At 41.5% G+C, this 15,599-nt stretch overlaps 1 protein-coding gene across 2 annotated transcripts in view; it reads left to right on the forward strand.

The window, feature by feature from the left end:
- The window catches only part of kcnip3b (Kv channel interacting protein 3b, calsenilin), a 40,778-nt gene that overhangs the window by 14,469 nt on the left and 10,710 nt on the right, over nucleotides 1-15,599 (forward strand). The window lies entirely within an intron of this gene.

Consider the following 15,599-nt stretch of genomic DNA (forward strand, 5'->3'; position numbering starts at 1 on the left):
CTCTCAGAGAAAACACTGACAGTGTTCACAGTGATGGCGTATTAAAACGCAGGTTTATTCTTCTCCTCCTTCATCAAGTATGTTGTTCAAACTGAGCTTCAGTTCTGGTTTATGGGAGTATTTAATATCAGTGCTCCACCTAGTGGTCCAGCTGTGATGCTGCACTATTAATCTGAGAGGAAGTGTTTTTGAATGAAAGCGCTCAGCTTTGTTGAGGGGTTGTTTATAGATGATTGAGCTTGCAGTCTTTGCCTAGTATGTTTGTGCCACCCGGCTGTTTGTGCCGTTTTTATTGAGTTATTTTTGAGTAAATCAGAAAAACGAATCACTAATGTTTGAACAAAAATAATGTTAAATATTATAACGTAGTTTGAACTGTATTTTTACAGTTTGAATATACTCAAACTTTTCATCTGCCATTCCCTACTCACCTCCTTCATTCCTTTATGATTTCCTTCTTTCCCTCCAACTATTTCTGACCTCATTTATCTTTTCTTCTCTACTTCTTCCTGCCTTTTTATCTCCAGCTCCTTGTTTTTTTTTTTCTTCTTCCTTCTTTCCATCTCTGCCCCCAGTCTTACTTCTTTACCACCCACTTTTCTCTGGACCTCCTGTTTTCCCTTTTAACTGTTTTTGTCATTTAACCTTCCTTACCTCCTCCTCTCCCTTCCCCCTTCCTCCTTGGGAGTCTTCATTTGTCTTTACTTGCCTATACTTGGTCTCTAAATATTCCCATCTGTCCCTGCCTCCTCGTGTCCTACCTAACCTACTTGTCTCATTACTTTTTACCACCTCCCTCTTTACTTCCTCTTGCCCTCCTCTGCCTCCTATTTTCCTTCACCACGTCCTTCTTTCCCTTCCTCTCCATCAATTCCCACCTCCTCCTCTCTTTCATTAACTCCTTTCCCCCAAATGAACCTTTCAACTTTTCATCTAAAGATTCTTTAGAAAAAAGACACATTTCTACAGGATGATGTAAAGAATGCCACAAAGTCCTTATAACGATTTATCTCAGAAACTTTTAAGGGAGGCACAGGCTGGACATAATTAGCAATGCTTTTTAGAGCACAAGTATTAAGATCTTTCCAAAACATATCTCATTTGTGTGAAATTAACACAAAAAAAAACCCTCTTTTATTCAGGAAAACTTTTGGCTTCCTGCTTCTTTAGTATTCTCCACTTGATGGAGTAATTTGTTCAAGCTTAGTGAGTAAATGTATTTCAGTGCTGTGTTGTGAAATATTCCTGAACCGTTGACTGGTTTCTGCTCATTTTGAATAACGGGAGTTTGGCAGTCTTCCCGTGCAGCTTCCCCACACACGTGTATCAAGTGCATCAGATGTGGCGTTGTATTGTGAAATGTTGGGTTGATTCAATAAACAGGTGGACGTCAGAGCAACGTGATTGTTTGTAAAGCAGCAGAATACAGAAGTAAGTTGTGATAAAGAAAAGAAGAGCAACGCTAACGCAGGAGATAATGCCATCAGACGGGAGTGAAGTGTAACCATGGTAACTGAAGTGTACCGTTGTGACACTAACTATCATGAAATTCTTTGTCTAAAAACTTAGGCAGGGGGACAACTTACTTTATGTGGCTCCATGTATCAATGAAGTCCTCATCTTAGAGAAATACTTTGCCTAGGAGACAAACTCACTCAATCTTAGTGGGGAAACACAGATCCTCTTTTCATCATCATCATCATCATCATCATCATCATCATCATCAGTCTTAACCAGATGTTGATGATGCTGTTGGTCTTTTTTTCCCCCTGCATCTTCCTCCAAAACCTCATCGCCATCTAATTGCACAGGTGAATCAGGAACACAATGAGCAACGTTCACACACATTTGAGAAAGAAAAGCGTGACTGTGATGTAATCTTTGTCGTCTCGGCGGTGCCATGAGAAGAGAGATTCATCATTGTTGGTGGGTAAGCCCTCACCTCACTAATGGCCTGCAGCTAAAAATAGAAGCATTGAGATGGAGATCCGTATCTGAGAGGGGCGGGGCGGTGGAGTCGGAGCGGTTGCTGTGGTTTCATTCAGACTTGTGAGGTTGATACAGCAGGCAGGATTTGAGCCACACAGCAGTGACCAGGAACACTGCACAGTTGATTAAAGTGCTGGACATAAAGAACTGACGCCTGATATTTCTGAGAAAAACGGCAGCGAGGATACTGAGAATGAGGGAGGTGTGTCCAGCTTTGACCAGGAGAAGAGTTAAAGACAGTTCCCTTTGAAATCACATTAAAAAGTTGATCATGATTCTTTGGTTGCCCATATTTAATGCAATCTATTAATTTAATGCCTACACTTCCGTTTGAGGGGTTTATCTTCAGCTGTACACACACATTTTCTATGATATTTTTAAACACAGCAGTGACATGGCTCTAGGGAAGGCTGTCAGTCAGTCAACCCAGCTCATTGGTCCATGCTGCAATATCCATTCATCCATCAGAGATCCATTCTCTTTAATCCTCATCCTGCATTATTGTCGAAAAATAGGTTTGGATGTGTACTCAACTACCAACTTCACCATCATTCATGGTCCCCAGACAGTGAATTGTTGCCACTTTGGCGATACACAGATATTTCATCTATCTGGGCGTTTGGAAGGTCTTCCAATCAAAATAAGCCGTCAAATTCAGCCAACAAAATCGCAGTCCTCCCAGCTTTTCCCTTGAATCATTGTGGTTAATTCAAATGCGAGCCTGAATTATTGACACACTGTGGCCTCTGTACACAGATGTTATCACATTTTGCCTTCCTGGTAAGAATGAACACTGCAGTTACAAGACCAGCCACTAGGTGGTAGGAGGTACTTCGCTAAATGGTTGATATTTCTTCTTCTTGTACAATAATTGGCCTAGAAAGAGGGTATGTCTCTTTGCCTCTACTTTTATTTGACAGGTTATTTCACCTTTCAGGGGGCAACAAACTATACATTTTTGGTATTACTTTTGGAAGTTTTCATTGCACACAAGTTTGCCCAGCTGCCCTTGTTAGGACATGGCACTGACTTTCATTCATGTGGACGTTCTAGTCGTAATCCTAAACTTAAACTTAACCTTAACCGAACCTCAGTTCACACCTGAACTCTAACTTTGACCAGGATCTCAGTCATGACGTTGTGCTGCATTAGCACCAAACTTCAGTACCTATGAGGACAAGAGGTCCTTATGTGGTTAGTGTTTATACCAGAAAAGGTCACCAATAAGTAACCAAAACTAGGGACACACACACACACACACACACACACACATGGACAGTGCATTGACAGTGTCATGGAAGTGGAGCCAGGTGGGGAAATGGAGCGATAGTTTAATATAAAAACTGTAATTGGAGTCCAATATGATATGGATGTGAGACGGGGGAGGGGGGGGAGTTTCTCTTCATTTTCCATCCCCAGCTCGTGTCTGTTTGACTTCTGTCTGAACTTCAGAGGATAAGTGTGTGTCCCGGTGACCATGCAGTTCTGTGGCCGAGGGAAGGACACTGAAACATGGAGAGTGTCTGTGCCGTGTGTTCTGGTTTGTCAGGGACGTTCATATGAAATGTCAGTAACCGGAACTTCAGGACGGACTCCACATCATGCGATTCAGCTGCAAGGTTAGCGAGAGAAACAAGTGACAAAGGAGAATAGAAGAAGAGGAGGAGGAGGAGGAGGAGGAGGGCGTGAGCATCACCTGCGCTAAAGTGGAACACCCGTTTTAACAAAGAGCCTTATGTTAGTGACCGAACATCAACTTTCTCATTTTTGTGTCAATTTTGGAGTGACGACTTTTATGCCTTTTTTTGAAGCTATTTGGATTATTTTGTGCCTTGTAAAAGCCCGAATTTTTCATCGATCTCCCAGCGTCTGCTCCTTCTTATTGAAGTTTGTAGAAGATGAGTTCATGCAGGATCGAGTGTGAGAAGGAGATCACAAAACTGCTACGCTGCTTTTTCAGGTTCATCACCGGGACACAAATTCAAGGTACTCTTGATTCCGTTTGTGCTCTCTGCACTGTAAAACCGATATTTAACAACTGTCTCTGAATGAAAGTTTTTCCTAATTTTTAGTGAAATGCCAATGATGTGCACTCAAAACATTTCAACTATTTTCACATTTATTTTGTCAACAGGTTACAGACAGATTTATTTGATTAGTTAAAAGCAAAAATGTTAAGGTGGTGTAACTTAATGATTTAGAATAGAGTGCAAAACACATTTCGTCCCGTTTTTGGTTGTCTAGACTGCAACAAAATTAAAACGATTGTTTGTTTTTTTTCTATTTATTATTGTCATTCTGTAGTTAGTCTGCACTTGCTTCCTTCTGTCATTGATTCAATGTAAGTCTATCCTCTGTCCTCTTCCTGCATCCTTCCACCACTTCATCAAGCCACCACAGGCTGAATCAGCACCTGGTATCCGTCTCCTCTGCATCTTTCTCCTTGTTCCTGCTCTTCTTCCTCTCTCCTTTGTCTTTCATCATTGCATTGATCATCGGCACCATGGTGTTTGGTGCCTCGTGCTGTTTCATCTGTCCCAGATTGCGCAGACAGGTGAAGACGCCTCAGGATGTAGAGTTTACATGTCCTCGTTAGAGAGAAGACAGGAAGTGGGACTTCATGATGAATGTTTCGCACTTGAAGAAAACTTTAACTCTCCTGCTTTATTTAGTTTCTCATCATTGTCCTAATGACTGTCCTCAGGTAGGGGTTCAAGTCCCCATCAATCTCTTATGGAAGGAGAGAGAAATAGTAGAGTGTTAAAAGGAAATAAGAGGAATTAAGACACAAGCAGAGAGGAGGAAGGAAAAAAAACTTGAGTGAAATCCATTTTAATTATTCAGCTCAAGATGCCTTTAAACCTGTGTGGCTGCTGTGGTTGTGTGAAAGGGGGGTTTCCTATGATGGAGACTGGGTTTGAGGCTGCCATATTTCCCCTGGTGAACCATGTTGTGCTGTTCTTGTAGAAAGATTTTGTGGTGAAACCAAACAGCAACATGAAATGTCTGGGGTGTTGTTTACTGAGGTTTGCAAGGGTGGAACATGTCAACACTCTTATATGAGAAGAGTCCTCGCTCCCTGGAGCTGCTTGGTGGTGGTGAGGCGGGGGGGGGGGGGGGGGGCAAGCATTAAAAAGATATGGATTGTAGCTATAATGAGCTCTCTGGTGCTGAGATCAGACATCTACAGGCTCACTAAGACACCAGAATCTTTCTCTTGTGTGTATAATTACATGTGGATGTATCCAATGATGCAGTTTTCTATATGCGTTGTCTTTGGGGCTTGTGTCTGTGTTTTGGTTGATGGTAATCCATCAGTATCCTATGAAATGCAGAAAACGATGATGCGACAAACCACATAGCAAGCTCCTTTAGTTTGCAGCTGAGTAAGCTTATATGTGATCTTGGAATAGTTTAAAAAAAAATCCGATCCACCCTCTCATGTTTCGTTTCCTTCTCCGTTATTGTGACTGTTTGCGGTAGGTGTGAGTTGCTGCTCTGCTTTGATCACCAGCGCCCTCTAGTGGACAGAGGCGACATCACGCGTGGGAAATTTGGTGATTCAAATGTTTTGTAAATACAAATGACTCCAGATAAGGACATTTCACATCATCATCAAGGAAATCATTTTAGAGACTATTTAGAAAGAATACAATCTGATCTCTCTTTTTTTGGTGATCCAGCAGACGGTATTGGTTCATAGGTGTCAATTGAGTGTGTTTCTATCAATTCAAAGGACAGGTAAGCAGCTGATTTTAGGATGGTTTGGAGTTAGATTTTGTCAAATCAACTTAATTAGGATGCAAAAAACAGCTGAAATAATCAACGGCTGTTTTGTTAACAGCAGAAAATAATTCGCTGACTTTCTTTCCGTGTCGTGTGATCTTAATATAAATATTGCCCAGTTCTCATCAGAACAAATGAGGCAATTTTGATATATTGAGTTGGCTTCAAGAGGTTGGATATTTTTAACTTGGCTTAATCGTAAAGTTATGCAGTGAATTTAATCTCGAGCTACAACTCTATACGCAGGGTAAACACAAAAGAGCTTTTTTCCCATGTGTTTCCTAACACTTCCAGCAATTTCATTTCAGTTTCATTTCAGTATATCACAGTAAGAACGATTTGTGTTTTTGTGGCTTTCTGTTTTTTTCTAAAAAAAAAAAAAGAAAAAAAAAGCGTGCAGACAGTGAAATGAAAACACTTTAAAAATTTAAGCTTTCCCACAAGCTATCCAGGTTTCTCTTCAAAATCCCAGTTCAGTTCTGGTTATGCTGATATTGCCCAGAAACACTCACACACAGCACGGTCCAAGACTTAATGCTCCATTTATAACAGGAGGATTTCCTGTAAATGTAAGATGCTGACATGAAACAGTTTACTTTGTCTGACTCTGTAATAAACCTCAAACGCTGAATCTGTAGGTCTTTAGTCTTTATTCTGGAAGAGCTGTTTGTCTCTCAGCGAGGAAAGTTGCTTTTTGCTGATGTCAATGGTTATTTGTCTGGTATTTACGGGGGGGTCTCCACTACAGAGGTCATGTTTTCACTTGTGTCAGTATTACTTAAACCTGCAGGATCATATTCACCAAATTTATTAGAGGGGTGTAGGGCCAAGGAAGAATCCATTATATTTTGGAAGCGATCCATTGAACATAGTGAAAAAGCAATTTTTTTAACATTGGCCTTAGCGGTGTTCTACAGAGTGCCCTTCTAGTTGCCAATAATTCCACACTTTTCCATTATATTAATGGGTGGCAGTATTTCACAACGTCATGTCGGGTTCTGCCAAATGCATTTGCAGCGTAGACAACTGCAAACTAGCCCAAATGAATATTATCAATTAGAATATGAAAACAATTAGCTTTGCAAATATTTTGCAGGGACTGAAATGAATAGGTTTTTGGAACAAACAGACAACAACGCATGATTAGAACTGCAACATGTAAGGAAACTCAAAATATTTGTACCATAAACTTTGTTTTTAGTGATATGTGCAGCCACACAATGGTGGGTTGCTTGTGTTACAGTAAGCACGTAGGAAGGGGAATTTGTTTAAAGGAATCAGTTAGTGAGAGTCGTGTTTCTGCAGGGACACGGATCAGACGAGAGGAAGAGAGTGAGACAGAAATAAAAGAGAAACGTGGAGGTGTGTGATGTGAAAGGTCAGCAGCTCTGTCGCGCTGTTTGATCCCGCACTCTTTTCTATCCCTCTCTCTGGCTGTGATGTCGAATTTGAAACAGATTTTCAAATGTGGCCCCTGACACACACACACACACACACACACACACACACACACACACACACACACACACACACACACACACACACACACACACACACTTTTCAGACTCACTCTCCTGTCGCCTTTTCCTCACCGCTTGGCACTTGCCTTTGTCAGACTCTCCATTTCCGTCTTTTAGGCTGTGATTTCTGGAGACACCTGAGGAAATCATCAGTTTTAGCATCCCGTTAGCAGTGATTAGTTGTGGTTGTTCAGTTGCATGATGGGAGCTGTGATGGCTGCTCTCTCTGTGGAGGCCAGGAGGCGTCTCTCTCGGCCCAGCTGCCTCTCTCACTGCGGCCACAGCGCAGCTAGGTATCACCGCTCAGGTAGGCACTCGTTACCTGGCTTGGTTCTCTACCTTTTCGTCTCCTCACTCGCTCTCTCGCTTCATTCTTTCTCCCTCATTCCGTATCAGTCAAACATCTTGTTGGTCTCTCTCCATGTTGTTACAGAGGTCCAGAGGTGATGTACTGTACATTAAATGAGAATAAGTACATTTATCTTCAGCGTTTGTCTTTAATCCTCCACTCTGCTACTCTGGAAAGATTGTATCGTTTGCTTTCGCCTTTAACAGCTGTTGTCACTCTCTGAAAAAGAAGTTTAAACACTGTTGTGAATTAAAGTACATAACGATCGAAAATGAAAAGAATAACCTTAACCAGCTACAACATGAGGTGTTTTTCTGATATCAGTTTTTGTCTCTGCGCATGTATGCCTCAGAATAAATAATGTCTACTTTTTTCACAGCAACATCAGTAATTCTACAACTACTGATAATAGTAGCAGGTTTAATACTATATGTAAAGGTAAATAAAGGTCTGAATGTTAAAACTATGACTATGTACTGTTATTGCACTTAATATCACACCATTTATATCTGAAAAATATCTATTTGCAATTGTTAAAGTGCACTGCAGCCTCATGTTGTTCACGGGGCAGCAGCAACCAGATATACAGAACGTTGTCATAGACATTCAAAGAGCAATCATAAATAAAAACAATATCTGTTGATCAAATCAATTGCATACTCTGTATTTTAACAATGAAGTATGTAGTATTTAGAGGGACTTTTTTTCTGAGACTCTGTGCCATCCTTCAACAAGCTAACACAGAGCATTTTACTCGGTTTTCACTGTAATTTCACAAAATGTTGTTTTGGTGTTTACAGCAGCTGAGCGGTGGAGCTCGCTGACTGTGTTGGCCACAACAGTAACATCTCATAGAGATAAGAGAGAGTTTGGTCACAACAACAGAGACTTTCAAAGCGGGAGATTAGCATCATCTCCCTGTTTAAAACTCCATCAATATAACAAGGATTTTACTGGTTATTTGCCTGTCATCCTGCAGATAGATTATTCAGACTTGTTTATTACCGTTCATTTATGGTAAACCTAAATGGCGGTTATTCAGATCCAGCTTCTGCAGATGTCCGTGCGGGTCAAATGAAGCCTGTTGAATTTGATGATGTATCTCCTGCTCCTCTCCTGTCGTCCACACCAGAGGGGTAAATATTTACAGGATGATTTCTGACCAAATGTGTTGTAACCGTTACCATGGAACTCTACTCTACAGCACTTTCCAGTGTAGACTATTTCGTTTTTCCTTTGAACAGCTGCAGCCTAACAAAGTAAATGCTTTTGATTTGACATGAATAATCAGGAATACACATGAACAAAAATACGTGACCTCATCCATGGAGATGGTTTCTGCCTGAGTCATGCCAGATTAACCGGCAATGGTGATTATTATGATGATTATTCCTGTTATCCCAGACAACTTCATGAAATCATCACATTTTTGTTCTGATGGAGAGAGCCCCCTAGTGGTAGAATTTACATACTGTTTTTGGGGGTTCCTTTTTTTTTTACAGAAGGTGTGGAGATAAGAACATTTCAGAAAGTTATGGCTGCACTGATAGAGTGAGGGGTAATTTACAGTTTAAAAAAAAATGGGGTGATTTCTGCTTGTGGGTCTGATGGTGAGGAAACAGTTTGGGTCGTCTCTCCTCTTTTACTGTGTCAGCAGGCAGAGCCAAGCTTTTAAAAACCTGTTAGTGTCCTAATGGCCTGGCCAGAGGACACACACACACACACACACACACACACACACACACACACACACACACACACACACACACACACACACACACACGTTACACCACAGAAACTCCATATACTGGTATCCACAAATACAAAAAAATGGCCTATTTCCACACGAGTGGTTTATTTTCTTCACCTGATCCACTCCTCTTCACAAAGTGGTGTGTGACATGTAAATATGACCTTCAGGGTGACTGTAGACACCACAGTCTCTTACTTCTTATTGACACATACTGACTTAGCTGGCACCGATGAGGGTATCTTTTCTGATTTCTCGATTGTTGGTAGATGTAATCTTTCTAATTGAGTGCGAGAAGAAGAAAAAAAGAAGATGGGGGGGGGGGGGCTCACCGCCGCTGCCTCACCACAAAGATATTGATCTCTCTCACTCTGGCCTCCCCTCCATGTCTCCTATCTCCATCCAAGTCAATGCATTCACACACACACACACACACACACACACACACACACACACACACACACACACACACACACACACACACACACCTCCATTCCCCATCTTATCTAGGTGCATTAGCAAGTGCAGAGTCATCAGTTATCCTCCCTTGACCTGCATTTACACCTGCTAACTCCAATATTTTTCCATGTTATCAAAGATGATGCATTATAATATTTAGAATAGCTTTTGATTTCGACAGAAGACGGAGAAGTATTGAGAAGGAGTGAGAGGAGGTGGGGTGTTCCTGTTATTTGAGCTATTTGTGCCCGTGTCCATGTGTTTGTTTGTGTTTTTCCCCTGTTACCAAAAACTGATGGGCACAAAGAAGAAGAGGAGGATGCGGTGGAGAAAAGAGAAATAGTTTGTAGAAGGAAAAGAGGAAGCTGAGCTGAAAGGGGAGATAAAGTCTGCGGTTTGCCAAAGTTATGGAATGAAAAAGGAGATGCAGGAGGAGGCACCCTCTGGATTCAACGTGAATCAGATGGGGGAAGGAGAAACACGAGGAAAGTCAGGTCAGTAAAGTTTAAGGTGAATAGGGCATTTTTGTTGTTAACCTCAGCCTGAGTGAGCCCTTGCTAAGTGAGACGGCGGTGAGAAAGTTGCAAACACTGGCAGCAACAGATAAATTCTGGGAGGTGCGAAGGGGAGGGGAGTGATGGAAAAGTATGTGCGGAGGAGGTAGTTGCCAGAGGAGGAGGCTTCAGCTCCTCTCAGTTTCACGGGATTTCCCTCCATGGATGCTGCCGCTGCTCTGAGTGCTTTCTCTTCAGGGCCATACGCTTCCATATCTGGACGTGGATTTGGACAAGTGGACTGATTCAGAAGGGACAACAGCGCTGCGCTTAAATTGAACAATTCATGGCTAAATTAAATCGATGCTGAAAGATGTTTGGATCATCTCAAGATTACTGACTATTTCAGGAGAAATGCAGCAGGAGAAAGCAGACAAAAAGTGTGGCTGATTTTTAAACTCCACAACCCCCCCACAAGTAAATCCCTGATCAATTTTTTTCTATTTACAAAGACGGAGCAGTCGTGTTTTGCAGTTTCTACTTTGTATATGAAGTTCTGCTTATTGTATCTTGACTGGCAGGTGTGTTTTGACAGATCTTGTTATGTGAGCGGATATTCTTGAGACTAGGAAGCCAGACTGCTCTCAGTTTACAGCTAGAGAGTATTTACAGTATGTTTTCCTTCTGCATCTGAGAACTCCAAAATTGCTTGTGCTGTTGCCGCATATAATGGGGTGATTTATTTATAATTGCTAATGGTGTTTTGCAGTTTCATGGCATGCACGATGAGGAGGCTTGGATATTGCATCTTCCTGTCACTGAATTTTTTTATTTTATCAAGTTTGTTATATTCGCTCGCACTATTATCTACTAGATCTACAACCCCAAGTCATGGAAAGCATGTTTGCTTTTCCCTAAAGACGTCTTCCCTTACGACCCAAAATGTAATTTAGTGTAAACGATGACGTGAGGACTGATAATAGCTGTTTGGATACCGAGGGTGAGCACTAATCTGGCCTGAGCTCCTGCAAGTGATGTGAGAGGAACGGCTGGAAAGCAAATTTAAACGTCTCCTTTAATGCGCTGTAATAAATGGCTTGTGACACAACCCCCATTTTCCTTCATGGGTCCAGAGCGGGAGGTTTTCCATATATGTCAGCTTCCACATATTTTCCACTTCAGCATCTGTGTTGACATTAGGCAGTGTTCGTCCAGCCTGCTGGCCTGGTTCTCATGCTGTCTAAGTGGCCTGAGCCTGAAAACAAGCCCATGCTGTCTCCCATCACCCAGACTGAGTCCTCTGACTAAACGCTGTTGAGAACACTTGTTGTTGACAAACCCGACTAGCGTCATTCGGGCCGACCTAGGCTTCTTTTTGTCTCTCCCCGGGGCCGGGCCTTTGTGTGCAGGCTTGGCCCTGAGCGGGCCCCCCTTTATCCTGCAGCCATGGGGATCCAGGGCATGGAGCTGTTTGCCATCGGCGTGGTCATCATCCTTTTCATGGCAGTTCTCAAGCAGTTTGGCATCCTGGAGCCCATGTCCTCCTTTGAAGGTAAGGGCCAAGCTGGGCCCCCAGACTGATCCCAGACATAAGTTTACCCCTGACGACCCTCCAATTAAATAATAACTTCACTGTTTGTAGTTTCCAGAAAAGCACATGCTGACCTCAGAATTGGAGAGAAAGGAACATTTTTTAGAAGAAATCTTCCTTTTATGGGTTGAGAAATTGTTTTGATCTTAAGATAAACCAGCCATTTTTAAATCAGCACAGTTATCTGAAGGATACATTAGGTCAAAGTTGCAATTTTAGACTGGTCAGCGCAGTTAAAATAGGAAATTATTTTTGTCGGAGAAGAGACTTGTCGCATAATAAAAAAGATAAAAACTTTTTATTACTTGTTTCTAAAAAGAAGACATTAAATCAAGGAAATTGCTGGCCTCAGTTTTACTTTCACAACAGAAATTATTACTCTTTTTATTTGCATATATCATCATGCATATTTATATTGTTGTATATTTCGCTGTTAAAGGAAACAAACAGGTTAGAAAGCGGTTAATTCATAAAAACCAGTGTGTTGCTTGGATCTTAACAATGGTGATGTGTTTTTTTTCTGGACTGTGTTGTTCTAAATGTTTGTTCCATATCACTTTTTGAAGGATATTTATATATTTATTGATCACAATATGGATTTAAGCCGCTGACAATGCAATTATAGCGTCCTGGATCAAGCCATACCATGTAACTGGGCTTCCATATACTCTCACTTTCAAATGTATCCTTTAATATTTGCCAAAGCTGTTTCGGTTTTGAACTATCAGCCGTTCAATATTGCACTGAGTGGGAAAAGGTTAATGGGATGTATTATTTTGCGTAATCGGGGATATTCCATAAAACATTTGGGAGATTTGGAGCAGTAAAAGAGACATCAGATACCGCTCTCTGAGTGATGCAATCCCCTTTGATTAAAGTTTTGGGCTGAGGGCCAGCCAGCCAGAGTGCCCTGCAGTCAGTGTGCCAAGACAATTACAGCAGGAAGGCTCCAGTCGGCATTAGTGCTTTTCATATTGTGCACCATCATGAGTAATAAATTCAGCAAAAACACCAGTAATGTTCTTTTATTATTTATCACTCGTTTCAATCTGTTCAATCTCCTGTTCCACCAATAGCGCAGCCTCCTCCTCCTCCCTGTGGTGATCCAGAGAGGCCATGCCTACACCCTGGTTTAGCATTACTTCACATTAATTATACATGCAGTATCGAACAGGCTTTCTCTTAGGCCACCTAAATATGGAGCCTGGAGTACTCCTCCAGGACCCTGAAGGACACTGGCCATCCCTCAGTAGCCTCTGAAATTCTCATCCTGTGTCTTCATTCTTATTCCTGCCATTTCATTACTTCATCATATCCCAGTGGGACTAAATTAACGCCTCCATTGTCATTTTCTCATCTGCGTTTGCATTTCCTCATCATCCTCACCACCTTTAATCAGCAGATATTGTAGTTTGAGGTATCTTTTGTGCAAAATACTCTAAATCTGTAAAATATTTCATCAGACTGTTGAACTTTTTCAGGATTTTAGAAATCTAAAAGTTGTACTCTGATTATTGGTGTGGTCTATAAATCAGTTTTAACAGCAGCCCTGCCCGAAAACTGACTCGGTGTTACTGACAATCTAATTTGGTTGCTCATTTAGCTCTGTGGTCAATTAAGAGTCATTTGTGGTATTTCCAGCATGTTAGAGTCTATCAGAGTCAGTAATCTGGGACTTGAGATCATTCTTTTACTTTGCCATTTCATAAGAAATTATATCTGTTGTTTGAGTTTCAGTCTGCATTATTTTGAAAAATACCAGTGAGTGGGGAAGGAGCTGAGATGGGCAGGAAAGGTTTGGGGTGGAATGTGATGTGAGGAGTGTATTTATGGGACATGATCTGGCCAGAAAACTGGAGAGGGACATAGAACCAGAGATGGAGGAGTTTTCCCTCCAGAGTCCAGTGAGTGTTGTGTACTGATACAAGCTGTCGGCTCCGGTTGCGGTACATTTGTCCGCAAGTTCTTCAGTCTGCTTGATGTAGATGGTGGAGGGATGGAGACCAGCTAAGAGCAGTGTCTTCCTCCCATGTGAAAGGCTGAAAGTCGTGACAATGCAGTATGTAAAGCAGTGATCGCCACTGATGGAAGTTTCCTCCATTACATCACCTGCCATATGATCCATCATTTTAATCCTTGCACTCACGCTTTAAAAATCAGAGAAACGGTGTTCATCTGTTGAGATTATTTTACTGAGGAAAACACGCTAGTCCCAAATACTCAAAAACAGATTTAATTCTATGCAATAATGCAAATTTCAATGCAAAATTCAATTGGGTTTGGTTGAGGGATCCATACATGCTATCTTCCAGGTTGACATACAAAAATAAGTCATCCCTGCAGCACTCAATAGCCAAATTCAATCACAGAAGCTGAGCTTCAACCAGTAAAGCATAGGTATTACCAATACACTGTATAGCACTAAGAAGAAATCTTCTGAATCAATCAAGATATGTTGTGAGGTCATCTGGGTGGTGGAGTCCCATCCCTGGTCTAAGTCTGGACAAAGAGAGAGAATGTTATCTTTAAAAATCCCCTTTGGTGTTGGTGACACAGTTTCCTGCAGTACATTAGAAGTCTTTTATCTTTTATCAATCAGACAGGACGATCTTTATTTGTTGCATTATTGATGTCATCAGCACTCAAGAAAACAGCCATTGATGTTGTGGCGCAAAACGTGTATGCTTGCGTGCATGTGTGCGTACAAGCGTGTGTATGTGCGTGTGTACATGCGTGTGTGTGTGTGTGTGTGTGTGTGTGTGTGTGTGTGTGTGGGACATAAATCTATTTGTGCAGTCACATTAAGAGTGTAGGAAGTCCCTACAATGTGAACCACTCAGAGATCATGGGAACGGTAAAGAATCTAAAAACTAGATGTAAATGGAGTGATGAAGTGATGGAAACACTGAATGTGTGTGTGTGTGTGTGTGTGTGTGTGTGTGTGTGTGTGTGTGTGTGTGTGTGTGTGTGTGTGTGTGTGTGTGTGTGTGACCAGATATGACTCAAACCCATTGGGCTTTGTTTGTTGTTTCAGGTCTGGTCCTCTCTGCTCAGATGTCAATTTTAGTCTGAGTCCCTATTTTGGGCAACATCAATGCCAGATGTAGCCTTGTCTTGTCCAGTTCGAGCCCTAAAGCCTTCTGATACCGGTTTAGAATAGTTTTAGTGGTGAGTGACATCAACATACTGCAGATACATTGGAAGAAAATGCATCCTCTGCATCTCTTTTTGTTTTGTTTTGTTTTGTTTTGTTTTTCACAATTTTAACATGGAAGTTTTCGAAGTGGAAGTTGGGGGTCCCCAGGGCAGCTCCAAACACTTTCAGTCAAGGCTCGGTGAATGGAAGCGAAAGAATATTATATTGTTATCAGAGGGACATTGTGTAGGAAGACCAATATGTATGTGATCTGGTTAAAGACATGAGAGATCCACAGTATTGCTGAATTTGACTGTTTTTTTTCCAGACTCAGAAATAATAAACTAAATGTCCTAACACAGACCATTTTATGTATTTGTTGTCGTCTGAAGCTGTAAAACGCTATGAGCAGACTTTGGAATGCATTATTGGAGAATGGAAAGTTCTCTTCCTAAAGCAATTGCTGTGTAATAGTTTAAGTCGAAGCTAAAATTTCAGCAGTCGTGTTGAGTGCGTAAAAAGTTA

This window comes from Aulostomus chinensis, chromosome 6 (genome assembly GCF_037954235.1).
Source record: "Aulostomus chinensis isolate RoL2024-O1b breed Wild chromosome 6, RoL_Achi_v1.0, whole genome shotgun sequence".
Lineage (NCBI taxonomy): Eukaryota > Metazoa > Chordata > Actinopteri > Syngnathiformes > Aulostomidae > Aulostomus > Aulostomus chinensis.